The sequence below is a fragment of the Podarcis bocagei genome, assembly GCF_964188305.1.
Source record: "Podarcis bocagei genome assembly, chromosome: 2".
In the NCBI taxonomy this organism is placed as follows: Eukaryota; Metazoa; Chordata; class Lepidosauria; order Squamata; family Lacertidae; genus Podarcis; species Podarcis bocagei.
Window position 1 is genome coordinate 64,050,226 of NC_138126.1, and position 16,058 is coordinate 64,066,283.

At 45.9% G+C, this 16,058-nt stretch overlaps 1 protein-coding gene across 4 annotated transcripts in view; it reads right to left on the reverse strand.

Moving 5' to 3' along the window:
* CPLX2 (complexin 2) overlaps window positions 1-16,058 on the reverse strand; it is a 123,479-nt gene that overhangs the window by 29,091 nt on the left and 78,330 nt on the right. The window contains exon 1 of one of the 4 annotated variants that reach the window (XM_081185001.1): window positions 6,659-6,759. The exons of 2 other annotated variants lie outside the window; for them this stretch is intronic. The gene's annotated coding sequence lies outside the window, so the exon portion shown is untranslated. Of the gene's footprint in view, window positions 1-6,308; window positions 6,632-6,658; window positions 6,760-16,058 lie in introns of those variants that run through there. One more of the 4 variants, XM_081184998.1, reaches the window with a different exon arrangement.

Genomic DNA, 16,058 nt, shown 5'->3' on the forward strand with positions numbered 1-16,058 from the left:
AAGAGAAAGAGAAGAAAGGGTTTAATTCTCCCTCCACGCCTGCTGGGAATGCAAAGATAGGTTTAACAGCCACATCAGGTTAGGCCCTCAAAGACCACACACACCTAGAATACAGTGGTACCTCGGGTTACATACGCTTCAGGTTACAGACGCTTCAGGTTACAGACGCTTCAGGTTACAGTCTCCGCTAACCCAGAAATATTACCTCGGGTTAAGAACTTTGCTTCAGGATGAGAACAGAAATCGTGCTCCGGCGGCGTGGTGGCAGCGGGAGGCCCCATTAGCTAGCGTGGTGCTTCAGGTTAAGAACAGTTTCAGGTTAAGTACAGACCTCCAGAATGAATTAAGTTCTTAACCCAAGGTACCACTGTAATTTGCTGCAAGTATGGAAAGAGGAAACTGCTGTCATCGATTTCCCAGGTCAGATAGTTGTGGCAAAACAGGTACATGTGCCACATTTTGCAAGTGATGAGGTCCTTATGGTTTTTCCAACGGGGAGGTAAATTACATCAAAAAGCATCCTGCACAAAGAAGCCTTCAGATGTAAAAAGTTTCTAAACACACCACCTGCATCAAACAGTGTGGAGTCCACATTATATCCCAAACACAGTTTTTCTCTCTCATACACATATGTCCTTTCTCTCTTTCTCATGCAAACACACATGCACACACATCCTGACTGTCACGCACAGGCCACCAGGCTCTCCTTATAATAATTGTATTCTCTGCCTCAAAATATATATTCTTTTCCAACAATGCAATTCCCTCTCTTTCACCCACCCACACAGAGTCTACCAAAAGCCATATGTTCAGGCTCTCTCACATAAAACGGACACGTATAGAGACATACACACCCACAGTTTCTCCCACGCCGATTATCTCAAGCACAGCAAGCTCTCTTCCTCCCCCACAATTTGTAAAGAAAGAGACCCTCTCTCATTCCCTTCCTCTGTTTAGAATTGCTCCACTGTCTCCTAAGCTTCATTTTGCGTGTGTCTGCGCATACATGGATTAAGGCCACTAAAATTCCAAAATGGGGGGGGGGGCAGGGGAAGAGCATGAAGGTGCATGTGAAGGAGTAGCTTTAGGGTCAATTCACAGGACCATCAGGCAAATGGTGATGGGTGGAAACCATCACAAAATTCCTAGTGATCGTTGATCCCCGCCTGTGGCTTTTATGCAATGCGAAGGTACCATCACACCAGGATTGTATGTTTCACATTCTGCCACAGATTGCTATTGAGAGTGGCTTTCAGTGTGGTGTAAAATCAATATAAAATTGTGTCAATGCTGATGCCTGTGCATGAACAGTTCATCCTGGGTGGACAACCCACCTTTGAACTATCTCAAATGGATTTCTTTCAGCCGCCACATGCACAATGGCCGTGCAAATTAACCTTTGTAAAAACTGGAAATCCAGGATGATGTGAAAATCTGCACTTTGGGGTTGGACTAGATAGCCACCAAGGTTCCTTCCAGCTCTAAAATCCCATGATTCTATAACCTCATGACATTCTGTGAGCCTTTGAGCCCAGCTAAATAGGACTCATAAGAGTGAGAAGCACCATCTGGTCAAACTGCACAAGTTGCAAAATGGTTGTGGGAGGAGAGACTCCATTTGGAAACCAGCCCCACAGTGGTCTGGGTCTAATCTTTAATCTCCAAGGAACCACCAGTAATGTGGTTCAGCACCTGCCCAGACTTCTTAAGGAATCTTTCATCCCAGTGCTCTAGGAAGAGAGCTTAAGAAGCCAGAAAGATTTGAATTTTCAGCATAGGTAGATGTGAGGTTGTTTGGCCCACCGCATTGCACCAAACACCAAGTTCAGCAAAAAGTTACAAAGGAGAAAGGCAATAAGTACTATGCCTATACTACAAATGTTCAACTACCATACCAAAACATGTTAATTTGGCAAACCACCTTGTAGAATTATTTTTTGTTTTGTTCTAAGGACAGGTCTGTCCAACCACCAACAGATGCACTCTCCGTAAGAGAGTGTCTTGCAAGTGAGTGAGTCCGTCCTTGTCCTTCTCTTTAACAGGATGGGCAGAATAGGAAAAACAAATTCTTGACCCACTTGGACCTGGATGCAGGCTCCCTCTTTTAGAAAGAAGACTAGTCACATTATTTTAAGTTCAGCTCTTTAATCCACGGCTGACTGGTTCCTTTGAATTTGCCTTATTTCAGCTGCCACAGCTGTTGCCCATCTAGTGCTACTGTCCCCAGTACAGAGGAGTTGCTGGAAATCATAAGAGGGGAGGGTGCTGCTCTGCTCAGGTACTGCTTGTGCGCTCCACATGGAAATCTAGCTGGCCACCATGAGAACAGAATGCTGGACTAGATGGATAACTGGACTGATCTGGCAGGGCTATTCTTAAATAAATTTTAATCTTCCCTCTATGCACCTTAATTCAGCCACTAATGAGAAGTGATCAGCCTGATTCTCTACAGACAGAAGTTAAAGGATGGTAAATGAAACAAAGACACAATCAACTACTTTTGGAAAGAGTCACCAGCCAAGCTGTGACTAGTGTTTGTGGCTTGCATCACATGAGTAATCTAGGATGAGACTATATTAAATAAGCTTGCTTTGTTTACATTTTGGGAGACAAGCATATGGCCAGGTGTGATGGAGCCATAATGTGTATTTAATAATGTATCCAGGTGGTGGTATATAGAAATACAAACACACATGCATGTAAGTGGTGCATTAAGAGTGGAGATTCTGTAACAGAGAAACTATTACAGAAACTACGCCAAATAAATGATTATATTATATTATATCTGAAGGCAGCCCTGTTCAGGGAAGTTTTTAATATTTAATGCTGTACTTTTTTAACATTTGATTGGGAGCCGCCCAGAGTAGCTGGGGAAACTCAGCCAGATGGGCGGGATATAAATAATAAATTGTTGTTGTTGTTGTTGTTATATGGTGTGTGTGTGTGTGTGTGTAAAAGAGAGAGGGAGAGAGAAGGGGAATTGAGGCAGGTGGAAGATGGAGCTAGAGACACGATCCTTAGTTCAAGTAAGGACTCACTAGGCTCAGCTCCAAATCCCATATTCAGTGCTGGGGCTGAAGCTCTAGAAGATGTAATTAAGGAGAGAGGGTCTCTGAGCATGAACAGAACACAAAACCACAACTGATGTTACAGCAACTGCTGACAAGTGCATGCACAGAAAACCAATGTGGGTGCATGAAAAGCTGAAGCGTAAGTGTCAGCACTTGCTATCACGTCAGAACCAGCTCTAAGTGACCACAGGCCCCCTCTTCATCTCCAGAATTACAGGGGAAGGACTTCTAGACTAGAAAGTAGAGATTCCAGGTAGGTTTGATCCTCAGGACCTCTCCCCACACCCCAAAAATTAAGAGTGGTAAGCCAGAGTTTCACAAGTGACACAAAGATCCTACACAGTGCCCAGATGCCAAATGGTGCCCGATAACTGTTAAGCAGCAAAAGTGGCTAATGGCATATCACACATATTCCAAGAGTGGTGCATGACATGTCAGAGTGAGTGGGAGAAAGATGTATGCAGCATTATATAAAAACAGCAGTTGTATACCTCCTGCAAATTATGCACCATAGGACATGTGAGGAAGCATGCATGAGAGAATTTAAAATGATGCAAAGGAGTTAGGTGTTAGATCAGGTTATATTAACTGACTTTGACACTGGAGGTACATGGAGTGTCCCTGCGCATTGGAAGCCACAGAAAACAGGATGTGCATGACTGAGATGTGCAGCATTGCATTCTATGGGACTACATGCACACAAAATGTAACACATCTGTGTTGTATGGCAGCTGTGTTCATAGGATGTCATTTGTTGTGCACCGTGTGGAACAATGGCATCTTGATGTTGAAGAGAGGGGGGCTGAAATGGTTGAAGAATTATGTCTGCATTAGATGTGCATTTGTGAGATGTTTCTTTTTTCAAGGAAATTATGCAGAGGATTATGTCTGCTGGGGGAAAGAACTAGGCGAAATAAAATGGAACAAGCAGCCCGGAGAGAGTGAGAAAGACTGGAGAGATATAGCTAGGGATGTTTCTGCTTGATATTGTGAGTCAAATGTATGATTTAATGGACATTTTCATAAGTGTAGCTTGCATCATTTTTTCATTTTTTTCAAAAAAAGAAAAGTCTCAAAGGTTATTTAAGTGTCATGTGTGTGAAAATTGCCCTTCTGTGAATGTGCACATACACATTCCACACACTTTTAATTCCCTGGTATTAAAACGACCTAGTCCAATTAACCTGAATGCATCTAAATGGGAACCTGGGCTTAAGCGGATTCCTAGGGATCAGTCTCTGCAAAGTGTTTGTAATGCCTGCGTGTGTCCGAGATACACAGTGTGTAAAAAACTGCGTGCGTGCATGTTTATGTGTGGAAAGAGAATCCTTTGCTGGTTAGCATATCTGCCTTCTGGGACTGTTGGTTCTGGCACCTGGTGCATTTAGCCAGGAACTCCGGCAGCCCTCCTTGCCCAGGGGATGAATGAATGCAGCCCGTCGAGTTTGCCCTGCCTTTGCACGCTTTATCGCCCTCCGCTGAGTTTCTAAAGATCCCGAAGAGGGAAAGCAGAGCGGAGCTGCGGCTGTACCAACCGCTAGCAGAGGAACCCCAGCTGCTTCGGGAAGGACATGCAAGGGACCCAGCCCGAGTTAAGGGCGCGGGGAGACCACCAACCACAGGAGTCTTTGGGTTGCCGGCGCAGTAAGGAAGGCAGGCGCAAATCTTTGGCACAGTGACCATGACTCAAAAATCTAACTTGCTTCGGTTCCCACCGGTGGAACTTGAGTGGCCAAGGGTCAAAGTCCCCCTCTGGAAGCCTGTCGGAGAGGTGAGTGGGGAAAAGAGGAGACTGTCTAATAGACCGAGCAGGGGGTACTTAACCCGCTCTTAGCAAATCTTCTTCCTCTTCTTCTTCTTCTCTCGCGCGTTTCCAAATGACACTACACTGACAACCCCGAACCGTGCCCTGCGCCAGCGAGCGGGAGGGAAGCCACGAGAAAATTTGTTTTGCTTTTCATCCCTTCAAGCACACATGGATGGATGCTCCCCAGCCCCAGCCCCGCCGCGACAGAGCGCACACAGAGCCAGAGAGCGAGGAGGGCTCCTCCTGCCCACTCGACCGCTGGAGCTGTGCGGCTGCCTAGCAAACAGAGATCTCCCAGGCAAGGGCAGAGAGCGAGGAACCAACCACTTGGTCGCAATCAGGTGCGACCGCGATCGGCCAGAAGACCATGGAGCTCTGGCGATCATCCCCGGCGGATTTGCTTCAGCTGCAAAAGCGGGCAAGGTCCTGGTTCGGTCCGGGTTAGTCTCCTAGCTGGCTAGAAACTGCCTCTGGGGCTGAGACAGAGGCGCACGCAGCCTGTGGGTCAAGTCCCAGAGGCAGGCGATGGGCGCAGAGGGGTTCCGAGGATTCCTGGGAGTTGGCGTAGCGTGGGCGGGTGTGTGCCCACTTGTGGGTTTCTCTCCGCATTTCCTTGAGGTGGGTCTCCTGTATCATGCGCGGGCGTCTCTGGAAGAACGCATGTGTGTATGTGACTTAGCTCGCGTATGGTTTAGCGCCACATGGCACCCCCTCACTCCCAAGTTCACCCCCTTCCCTAGTACCAACCCTCCCGCTCCGACTGGGCGGCGAATAACGCACGGCTGTCCCCAATCTTCTACCCGCGCACCCCACCTTACCCAACCGTCATCCGCACTGCCGAGTTATTAACATGCAGAGCAGGAGACAGGCGGGCGCCCGCGGCTCCGCTCGGACGTTCAGGGCTGGGCAGCGGGCAGAGATCGCCACCTGCCGCGGCGAGTCCCTGAAGCCTCCGCTCCGTGGGCGAAGCCCGGAGAGGGCAAATCAGCACTTGGACAGCTCCCTCCGCGAAACCTCCCCGCCTCACACAGCGCGTGCTTCCGGGGAAAGACCCAAAAACAGATCCCAAAACGCAGTGAAGACTGAGGGGAAGGCAGGGGGCAGCTGGCTCCCTAGGCCAACCTTTTCTTTTAAACAGGGTCACGCTCGAAGTTCCTTTCTGAATGTAAGGCAGACGGGGAGACCTAGTAGAGTAGCGCCCCTTGCTGCGCCCACACAGATCCCACCCTACTTTTCTCGGCTGCAGATAGAGGTGGCTAGAGAAAGAATACCCCACCGGCTACCGAGGACCCACCGAATTCCCTAAGACCACCACCCGCGATCTTCGCGGTTCCTCCTCAACCCCTGCGGGATCCCGTTTTCCCCTCCGCGCCCGGGGAGCTGTCCCTTCAGCACCACGCCACCTGTCCCTCCCAGACGGGCTCACTCACCAGCGGCGCTCCAGAAGCCCGTGGCCAGCTGCGGAGAGGTGCTGCTCTCTCAAGTCCTGCGCGCAAAGCCCGCCTCCTGTCTCTTTCCCGCAGCCTGACGACGGCACCTCTCGAATCACTCCTCTCAAACCCTGACGCGCCTGCCCGTCTCTCCCCGCGCTCCTTGACAGAGTGGGTCGGCTCACGCTCAGGTTCCTACAGGCGGAACCTTCCTCTGCCTCCTCTGCTTGGGAACCAACGCGTGTATTTCTCTCCCCCCTCCCCCACCCGCCTCACTACCTTCTCCGACAGTGTTTACCCAAAGGAGGGCTTTCCTCCTTCTCCCTATTCACCCCTCCCAACCTTCTCACCACAAATGCATCGCGGCTCTGTCTTGACCTTCCAAGCATCGTCCCCTAATGAGCTACTTTATTATTCCTGTCATCTCCACCCATCTGGCTGACTAATATTAATCACGCTCCGATGCGAGAAGCAAAAACAGCGTCTACCTCGTACTGGGTGGTTACTTTGCTCACCCCTGCTGGTCCAGCAATTAGGTGCTGAGAAGAAAGGAGGGGGCATCATGATCTGGCAGGAACCTCTTATGGGGGAAGGACCATCAGTTTATCTTCGGTGTTGGATAACAGTGTAGAGAGCTGGTAGAATTCAACTGTTCCAGCGACTAAAGTACCAAGGTAAACCCTAGTCTCTTTACAAACGGTAAACACTGAGTGCAAAAATGGCTTTGTATTGGGAAAATACTCCTGGAAAGAAAGAGAAAGAAAGAAAAAAGGAGGCAGGGGAGAAACAAGCTACTTGGTTGGATTTAGGAAGCCTGCTAGTGATTTTAAAGAAAAACAAAGATCTCATTTAGGATAAAACAGAAAGAAAGGAAGGAGGAAGGTTCCAAGGAAATGAAACGATTCAGAGTTGGTATTCTACTCCTTGAATCACTTGATTCAAATAAACCTACCAAACAAGACACAACTCTTTCCAAACAGGAAAGAGTGCATTCCGTCCATTTAAATTCAAGGTGCTATCTGGACATTTAAAATGGGAAGCCAATGAGTTCCTGTTGATGCTGGATTTGAATGTAGGAAATTGGATTAAGTCCCAGTTCAACAGGGTTCACTGGATGGATTTGGGCATGCCATTATCTTTCAATCTCAGTTTCCAATCTGTACAACTGGAATAGTAATAAATGCTCACATTATAATAGGGTTATTATAAGAAGGCAAATGCAGAACATTCACCATGGAAAGTGCTATGTAAGTAATTTCAGACCATTTTCTTTACTGCGGGGTTATTCATTCCCTCTTACTAAAAGGCTAACAAGGCGTTTGGCCACACTGGGATGCACAGAAGTCTTCTATAACAGCTGTAAAATGAGCATAGGAGCATAAAAAACTATCTCATACCAAGTCAAGCCATTGGTCTATCTAGCTCAGTATTATCTACACTGACTGACAGCATCTCTGCAAGGTTTCAGACAGGGGTCTCTCCCAGCTCTAGCCAGAGATACCTGGGGCTTTATGTATACACTGAGCTATGTCCCCCCTCACCTCCAAAGGCAACTTCAATAGCACATGCAGTGGTATAGGTTGGGCTCCACTATGCATTGCTGGCGCTAACAGGAGGGAGAAGGTTGAGGTTTAGGGAGTTTGGGGCTGTGCAGGCATGTAATGGCAACAGCATGCAATTGGCTTCACTGCGTCATGCCACACTGTCACCAAATTCGGAATCATACTGGATTTTAGAAGGGCCAATATAGAGATCTTGACATGGGCTCATTCTGCATACCAGGAACCCCTAGACAGCAAGAGCCATAGCTTCAATTGTGGCTTTTATCAACAACAGCGTACTTAGCATAAATATGTGTCTACTTCCACACACAAAGTGAGATCTAAAACAACACTTCCAAGTCCCTAGACTGTTAAGCAGGCACAAACAAAGATTTACTTTGCCAGAGGTGTCTGGATAGAAAAGAACCCATGGTATTACATGTGCAATCCATTCCATATTGCTATCTGTACAGAACACAAAGTGAGATGCTACAACCTCTGAACAAAAACAGCTTTCAAATCCTAGGATCAGCAGATCTTGGCTCAATGAGACAGAATATAAGCCACATCTTTCTGTCTGGCTATTCTCAGTGTCCCATCAAATGAGCAACCCTTTATTTCTATAGTAATTCTTTCCATGTGGCTGCTGTCAAAGGTTGCCACCGATGCGTTCCACCGAATGAAGAAGCAGCTTTAATTGCTCATGCAAAAGTGGTACTATGGAAAACTCTTTTTGGAGTGTTCATGGTGCCATCATGACAAAATTGTGGAGAATACGCCTTACCTGCCCAATTAAATGGGAAACATTCTCTCACTGCCCTTACTCCCTGTCCTCAACATTCCTGATAAATCAACTCCCAAATCTTGCTGTTCCGTTACGGACCATCTGGAATAGTGTCTTACAATCAATAGATTATTTTCCAAACTTTGAATAATCAAAGTTACATTAGGCAAGAAAGGTATGCAACCTTTGGATCTCCCACACTGGTTTTCTGACAATTAATCCATAGAGTATCATCTCCTCATGTCTATGAGCTGAGCCAAGTGAACTACATTGATCAATTCAGTTATGTTAATACAAAAGCACCGTCAAGCACAGCAGCAGAATCCTGGATAACATGATTCTAGTTTTCTCTCCCCCCAACATCAAACAAAAAGTTTTAAAGCAAGATTTTCAGTTTGCACAAAATATAAATAAATAAAATATGATGAGGATGATGAGGATGATTCTGTTCATCCCCTTCAATAATTCTGACAAGTTGTATAGCTTCCCATTAATATTTGAGTTTGACATTTCTATTACAGAGCATGGCTACAATCCAACTTACGAACAAAAACACATGAATTAACCAGCCTTTATACCAGCCTCTATTGGTCTGCCTTCCCTGGCCCTATGCTTCCCTCCCTAAATTTATATCCCAACTGACTGCGCAGAAAATGTTATATACATGCTAGTCCTTTTATATTTAAAACCCATCATCCTCTGAACAGCCACACCGCTGAGTCACTGTGATGAAATACGGCTGTTCTGTACTTTACAATGATTTATACTAGATATTCCCAAGCTTTAATTTTTATTTACTAGCGGAACTAACAACTTGCTGGAAGGCCCATATTTCAGATGCTTTTAATGATCCATGGCCCTGCCTTAGACACTGGGAGCTAATCAGTAAAGCTAATGACAATGTGGGGATCCTTTTTTAAAAAAAATGTGGACAGAATTAAAATGTCAAAGAAAGCAAATCTGTTGATAAAGAGGGAATGATGTTTATACATTGACCTGCTGTGTTCCCACATGTCATTTAATTTGCATTTCACTACAACAGATAAAAAACCCAGTGAGTGCATTTGCCAAGGCCAGGAGATTACCTTACAGACTCAGCAATCACATCACTACAATGCATTATTTGAGATAAGCTATGTGCATTTGTGTGTGCGCGTACATTTCTGATCATTTGAGCTTGTGAGCAAGGATGCAGACCTGAAGATCTGTAAATGCAGGTCTCTGCTTTTTCCCATGTAACAGGGTGTGTCCTTGTGAGAGTGCATGATGATGTGAGTGCCTGTTTACATTATTTGTGAGAAATGGACGTACTCTGAAGGAGCATCTCCACCCCCATCGTTCTGCCCGGACGCTGAGGTCCAGCGCTGAGGGCCTTCTGGCGGTTCCCTCACTGTGAGAAGCAAAGCTACAGGGAACCAGGCAGAGGGCCTTCTCGGTAGTGGTGCCCGCCTTGTGGAACGCCCTCCCATCAGATGTCAAAGAGATAAACAACTACCTGACATTCAGAAGACATCTTAAGGCAGCCCTGTTCAGAGAAGTTTTTAATGTATAACAAATTAGTGTATTTTTGGTCTTTGTGGAAGCCACCAAGAGTGGCTGGGGAAACCCAGCCAGATGGGCGAGGTACAAATAATAAATTATTATTATTATTACTACTCTATTCGTACCTTGGTTTTTGAACAGCTTAGTTCCCGAATGTTTTGGCTCCTGGTTTGCTAGCTATTTTTGGAAGCTGAACATCCGATGGGGATTCCTGCAGCCAATCAGAAGCCACAATTTGGTTTTTGAACATTTTGGAAGTCGAACGGACTTCTGGAATGAATTCTGTTCGACTTCCAAGGTATGACTGTACAGTGGTGCCTCACAAGATGAAATTAATCCGTTCCGCGAGTCTCTTCGTCTAGCGGTTTTTTCGTCTTGCGAAGCAACCCTATTAGCGGCTTAGCGGCTATTAAAGGATTAGCGGATTAGCGGCTAAAAGGCTATTAGCGGCTTAGCGGCTTAGAAAGGGGGGGGGGAAGCGAAAAAAAATCAGAACACTCGCAAGATGTTTTCGTCTTGCAAAGCAAGCCCATAGGGAAAATCGTCTTGCAAAGCAGCTCAAAAACGGAAAACACTTTCATCTAGCAGGTTTTCCGTCTTGCGAGGCATTCGTCTTGCGGGGCACCACTGTATATGGTTTTTATACTTTGACTGACAAAATGACCATCACTATGATGGCCTCTCTGTGTGAAGGAAATCCTGCATATGGCAGATGAAGTATTGTACAAAGAAAAACATTATATCCTCCCATGTCCCTGTTTGGAGTGTAGGCACCTAGCGGCAAGGATAATGGCAGATTTTCCAGTGGGAAGGCTTCTTATTGCTGCATGCTGAAGACCTGTGGAGAAGCAGAGCTGTTGCATCTACCTATGGGAGGTGGGGATGGTACTCTGAGTGGGAGTAATGGGTGGGTATGTTGTTGGCCAAGGGCTAGCTGGGAAGGGACAGGGTGAGGAAAGGGCTCTATGGTGCTCTGGGGCATCTTATCCCACACAGGCAGGCTGGATGTACATGCTGGAAGGGTCAGAGCATGCCATTCATGGTTAATAAGCTATTGTAAATGCCATATCTTAACATGACATGAGGAACACAGACAACATCATATGCCATTTGGAAACAAGTCTTAAATTCACTGCCTGATTCCAAGGAATGTGCACAGATTGCTTACAATATCTGCTTTTCCCAGGCGCCATCTGTGACCCAAATCAAAATACACTCAGTTAATTGATGGATTAATCCAAGAAACAAACTTCAGTTCTTTATGATGAAGTGCTTACTAATTTGTAGTACTACATGAATAACATTGTGGTCGTAGTAGTTGTTGTGGTTGCAGTGCACTTTGTGAATCTAAAGTACCATGCACACTGATGGCCCTATATTAATGTAGTAGTAGGCATGTATGCATGTGTACATATATACATTTGTGGTATATATTGTTGATGCAAACAGAGTATGCTATGGAAGTTTCTATACCAATATGCTACTGTGTTTTATGATATCCTTTGTTGAGTAAAACAGTTCCCGAGCCCCCAAGAGGCAGTTCACTCAATGTCAGGAGTGGGCGTAATTGAGTGATAGACCTGGGAGTCTTTGACTTTCCTCACTAGCATTGTATGTAGTCCCAAGAGCACAGAGGATTGTGCTAAAAGGCAGGTCAGGACTGGAGCAGGCTTCTATCTCCCCACTCCCCAAATGGCTTTCCCTCTGACTCTGCAAAAAGCTGCTGGTTCAAGCTGGCTTTTAGATATGATCCAAATCCAAAGAGCTGCTGAGGCGCATGCCAATGCCTTGTGCTAGCCTGGTGCAATTTCAGACTTTTCCACAGTTTGAACAGGTGACTCTCATCTCATATCACAAACTGCCTTTGGAAGTCCCTCCAGTTTCAAAAGCAGTTTTCTATACAGCAGAGCAGACTACTGCTAAAAGAAAAGGCAAGTCTAAAGCCCCCTTGGGCTCGTGCAACTTGTTTCATGGTTCTTTGGATCCTGGCTTCTATTCATCACCCACTCATTTATTCATACAATTTATATCCCACCTATTCCCCACAGGGCTCAAGGAAGCTCTTACCCAGAAACTCACAGTACCTTCAGTATAGATATAAAAAACAAAACCAAATCACATTCCCTGCTTTTCTCAGCAGGGAAATTGGCTGCTCTTCTTTCATGTAAGGGGCTTCCAGTTCCAACCTTCTGCCTTGGCATAATCATTACCTGAGACTTCTACTTAGAATGTGTCTGTATCAGTACATGCTGTCACTTTCCATCTCACTACTTCCTAGTTTGCCTCCTCATCACTCTCCTCTTTGTTCCTGGACTGCTCTTTGCACATGTGCAGCATGCTTGCATAAGATCCAGGGGAGGAATGACAAGGGATACAACATAACAAGGGGGAAATGTGATGCTTGAGGCAGCAAGCGAAGGTTCCTGCTTGACAGTGGGCACTGCAGCATTTCAAGGCACCTATTTGCAAGTACAGTGGTACCTTGGGTTAAGTACTTAATGCGTTCTGGAGGTCCGTACTTAACCTGAAACTGGTCTTAACCTGAAGCACCACTTTAGCTAATGGGGCCTCCTGCTGCCGCTGCGCCGCTGGAGCACGATTTCTGTTTTCATCCTGAAGCAAAGTTCTTAACCTGAAGCACTATTTCTGGGTTAGCGGAGGCTGTAACCTGAAGCGTATGTAACCTGAAGCGTATGTAACCCGAGGTACCACTGTAGAGTCAAGCATGGGTAGATACTGGAAATCAAGCCTTATGAGGAAAAGTTGAGGGGGTTGGGTATATTTAGCCTGGAAAAGAGGAGTCTGAGAGGGGATAGGATAGCTGTCTTCAAATACTGTACCTAAAGGGCTGTCACATGGAAGATGGAGCAAGCTGAACCCTAACCAATTGCTTCAAGGTACAAGAAAGAAGATTCCGACTAAACACCAGCAAGAACTTTCTGACTGGTGGTAACACCTGTTCGACAATGGAATGGAAGGTGGTGGACTCTCATGCTCAGTTTTTAAGCAGAGGTTGGATGGCCAGCTGTCATGGATGCTTTAGTTGTGATTCCTGCATTGAAAGGGATCGGACTAGAAGACCTTTGGGATCCCTTCCAACTCTACAATTTGATGATTCAAGCTTGCCAGCTCCTTTGACAAGCAAAAGCACAACAGAATCTCTGCCTGGACTTGGCATAAAATTAATGGCGAAGTGGGAATGTTAGTAGTTCATGGGGAAAAGGTTGGAAACTGAGCTCTTGTTAGGGACACCACTGAGATGAAGTGAAATATGTTTTCTCAAACATCCCAGACACAGACATACCACAGCAGCAAATAATTTGTTAGTCATCTATCAGCCAGTTTTGTATGAGAAATCTATGATATGGAGAAAAGGCTACTCTGTAATAAAGAAGAAGGAGCTAGTGATCATATTTATTTTTCTAGGGCAGGCAAGAGGGAGATGAGAAAAAGGACTCCATCAGCTAGTGCTGTAACCTCAGGCTTGCCAACATCTCAATTCTCTACCTTCAGCCAATGATACCGTTGCTGCTGGAGCATTTTGCTTAATGACAGGTGCCTATGGCATGGCTGAGTAGGTAGAGCAATCAGTGGGCAATGAAAGCATTGATCCTGCTGGTAATGGTTGAAGACTCGAAGCATTCATGGTGACGTGCACTCGTGAAGGGGGGATTGTTAAAACTGGGGAAGGGTCTCAGCACTGCACAGTATCTAAGAGTACTACTGCCACTTCACTACCTCCCTCTCTGGCTATCAGGCTGAACTGTCAGAAAACATCAGTCTAACAAAGGCTATAATCTTCCTGAACTAGCGAATCAGTGTCAGAACAGTTAGTGCTCAGAGGCAATAGGAGAAACTTTGGAGTGGGGGGGGGAGAGAAAAAGGAGGAGGACCAGAGATGGGGTTCCATTTTGCACACACTTAATGGAACAGAAATAGCACAGAAAGAAGCTAATCACAGGGACAAGTGGGGGAATGATCTTGCAATTACCTGCTCTGTCAGTTTCCCAGACACATTAGGGGCTGTTGGCAAAAAAAATCTCTCTGGCTCTCTCTTAATTTTTTAAAACACTCTTAAATGCCATCTCCTTCCTCTGTCCCAGGAGCAGGCACTGTCGGAGCAGCTGTGCAGGGAAATGTGACCCTGGCAGAGTTGGGGAATGGGTTAGAGGCAAGTTGGCCAGGGAAGGAAGCAACAACAAGAAGAAACAGGATGAGGGGTTGTGCCACTCAGGATTAGATTATGTTAAGTTTGCATCCCATTGGCCAAACACTTTCAAAATGCGGGTTTGGTCACAGTGTACAAAGGGAGCCTCCCTCAATTGAAAAGAAAAGGGGCTGAAGTGAGAACCACCTGGTTATGTAACTCTCATTGGTGACAGGCAGGCTTATGCAAGAGACCAGTGTCCTCTGACTTTCTGAGCCTTTGCAAAATGTGAGCATCTTGGTGACCCTGCAAAATGCTTTAGAATTCAGATGGATTGCTGCCTTGAATTCCCGACAACTCACACAGGCATCCCAGTAGAATCCATTGACAATTAATGTCCAGTACGCCAACTGAGAGGTCCACAGGAGTATCTACCGGGTTGCATTCCCCTTATACCCATCTCTAGATCAACACTGTGAAGCAGAGTCACTAAAGCAGTGTCAGTTTCAACCCCTCCCCAAGGAGAATCCAAATTGGAACAATTCCAGATACTCTTAGGGTGAAACTAGACATGACGGGGCAGTTATTTTAGTATCTATTTATTGTATTCACATCTCACCTTTTCTCAAAGGATCCTGGGATGGTGTACATGGTTATCCTCCTCCTCATTTAATCCCCAATACAACTCTGTGAGGTAGGTTAGGCTGAGAGGCAGTGACTGGCTCAATGTCACCCATAAAGAATTATGTTTGTTGTTCATGTGGTTGGCCCATTTCAAAGTTGAAAGCAGGGAGTGGTGGTGGTGGTAGAGCGGGTCCTAATTTTTACAACAAAAGGCATATGCAGATGAGAGCTAATTCTCCATGCTCTTTCAGGGCAGATCCTTTCCTCCACAGTCATGCTCACTTCTGGCATCAGAGCAAGGTGTTGCAGGGTGTTGCCCTTTGTTTTATGGGAAGGCAGGCAGACCCAGCTGTAAGGCTAAAGCAGATCCCTTTACTTAAGATGATCAGCCATTACATGTTACAAACAGAAGCAAGGATGGGAAAAACAGAAACTAAACTCACAACTTAGCGAAGCGCCCCCCCATGCCCCCCAGCATTAGTCCTTTAGTGGCTTTTTCTTTTCAGTACAGTACAGTTCAGTACAGTCTACTACAGTCTGTTAATCTCATGCCAAAGTTCTGAGTCAGTCTCAGGTGGCTTTCAAATCTGCAAAAGGATAGATGAGTTAATCTGATAGCAAAGATAGCTTTTACTGAAATAGGTAGATGTGCTATTCTAATGGAAACTCTGGAGGGTAGGACCTGAACCAATGGCTTCAAGTTACAAGAAAGGAGATTCCAACTAAACATCTGGAAGAACTTTCTGGAATCCCTTGGAAGGTGGTGGACTCTCACTAATTTGTGGTTTGTAAGCAGAGGTTGGATGGCCATCTCTCTTGGATGCTTCAGCTGAGATTCCTGCACAGCAGGGTGTTGGACTAGATGACCATCAGGGTCCCTTCCAACTCTACAATTCTATGGTTCTATAGGTGTTCCCTTTGCTGTATTTCAATGCCAGACCATTTGAACAAGAGAACGGAAAGCACTACATAGAAGAACAAAAGCCCTACCCACCTAAACCAGCAATCAATCCAGCAATCATCAACACATTCATTGCTATGAATGGGAAAATCCAGTTTTTGCAGGGCTGACAACCTTTGCAAGAGCAGACTGGGTGTCTTGCCTGTATGCA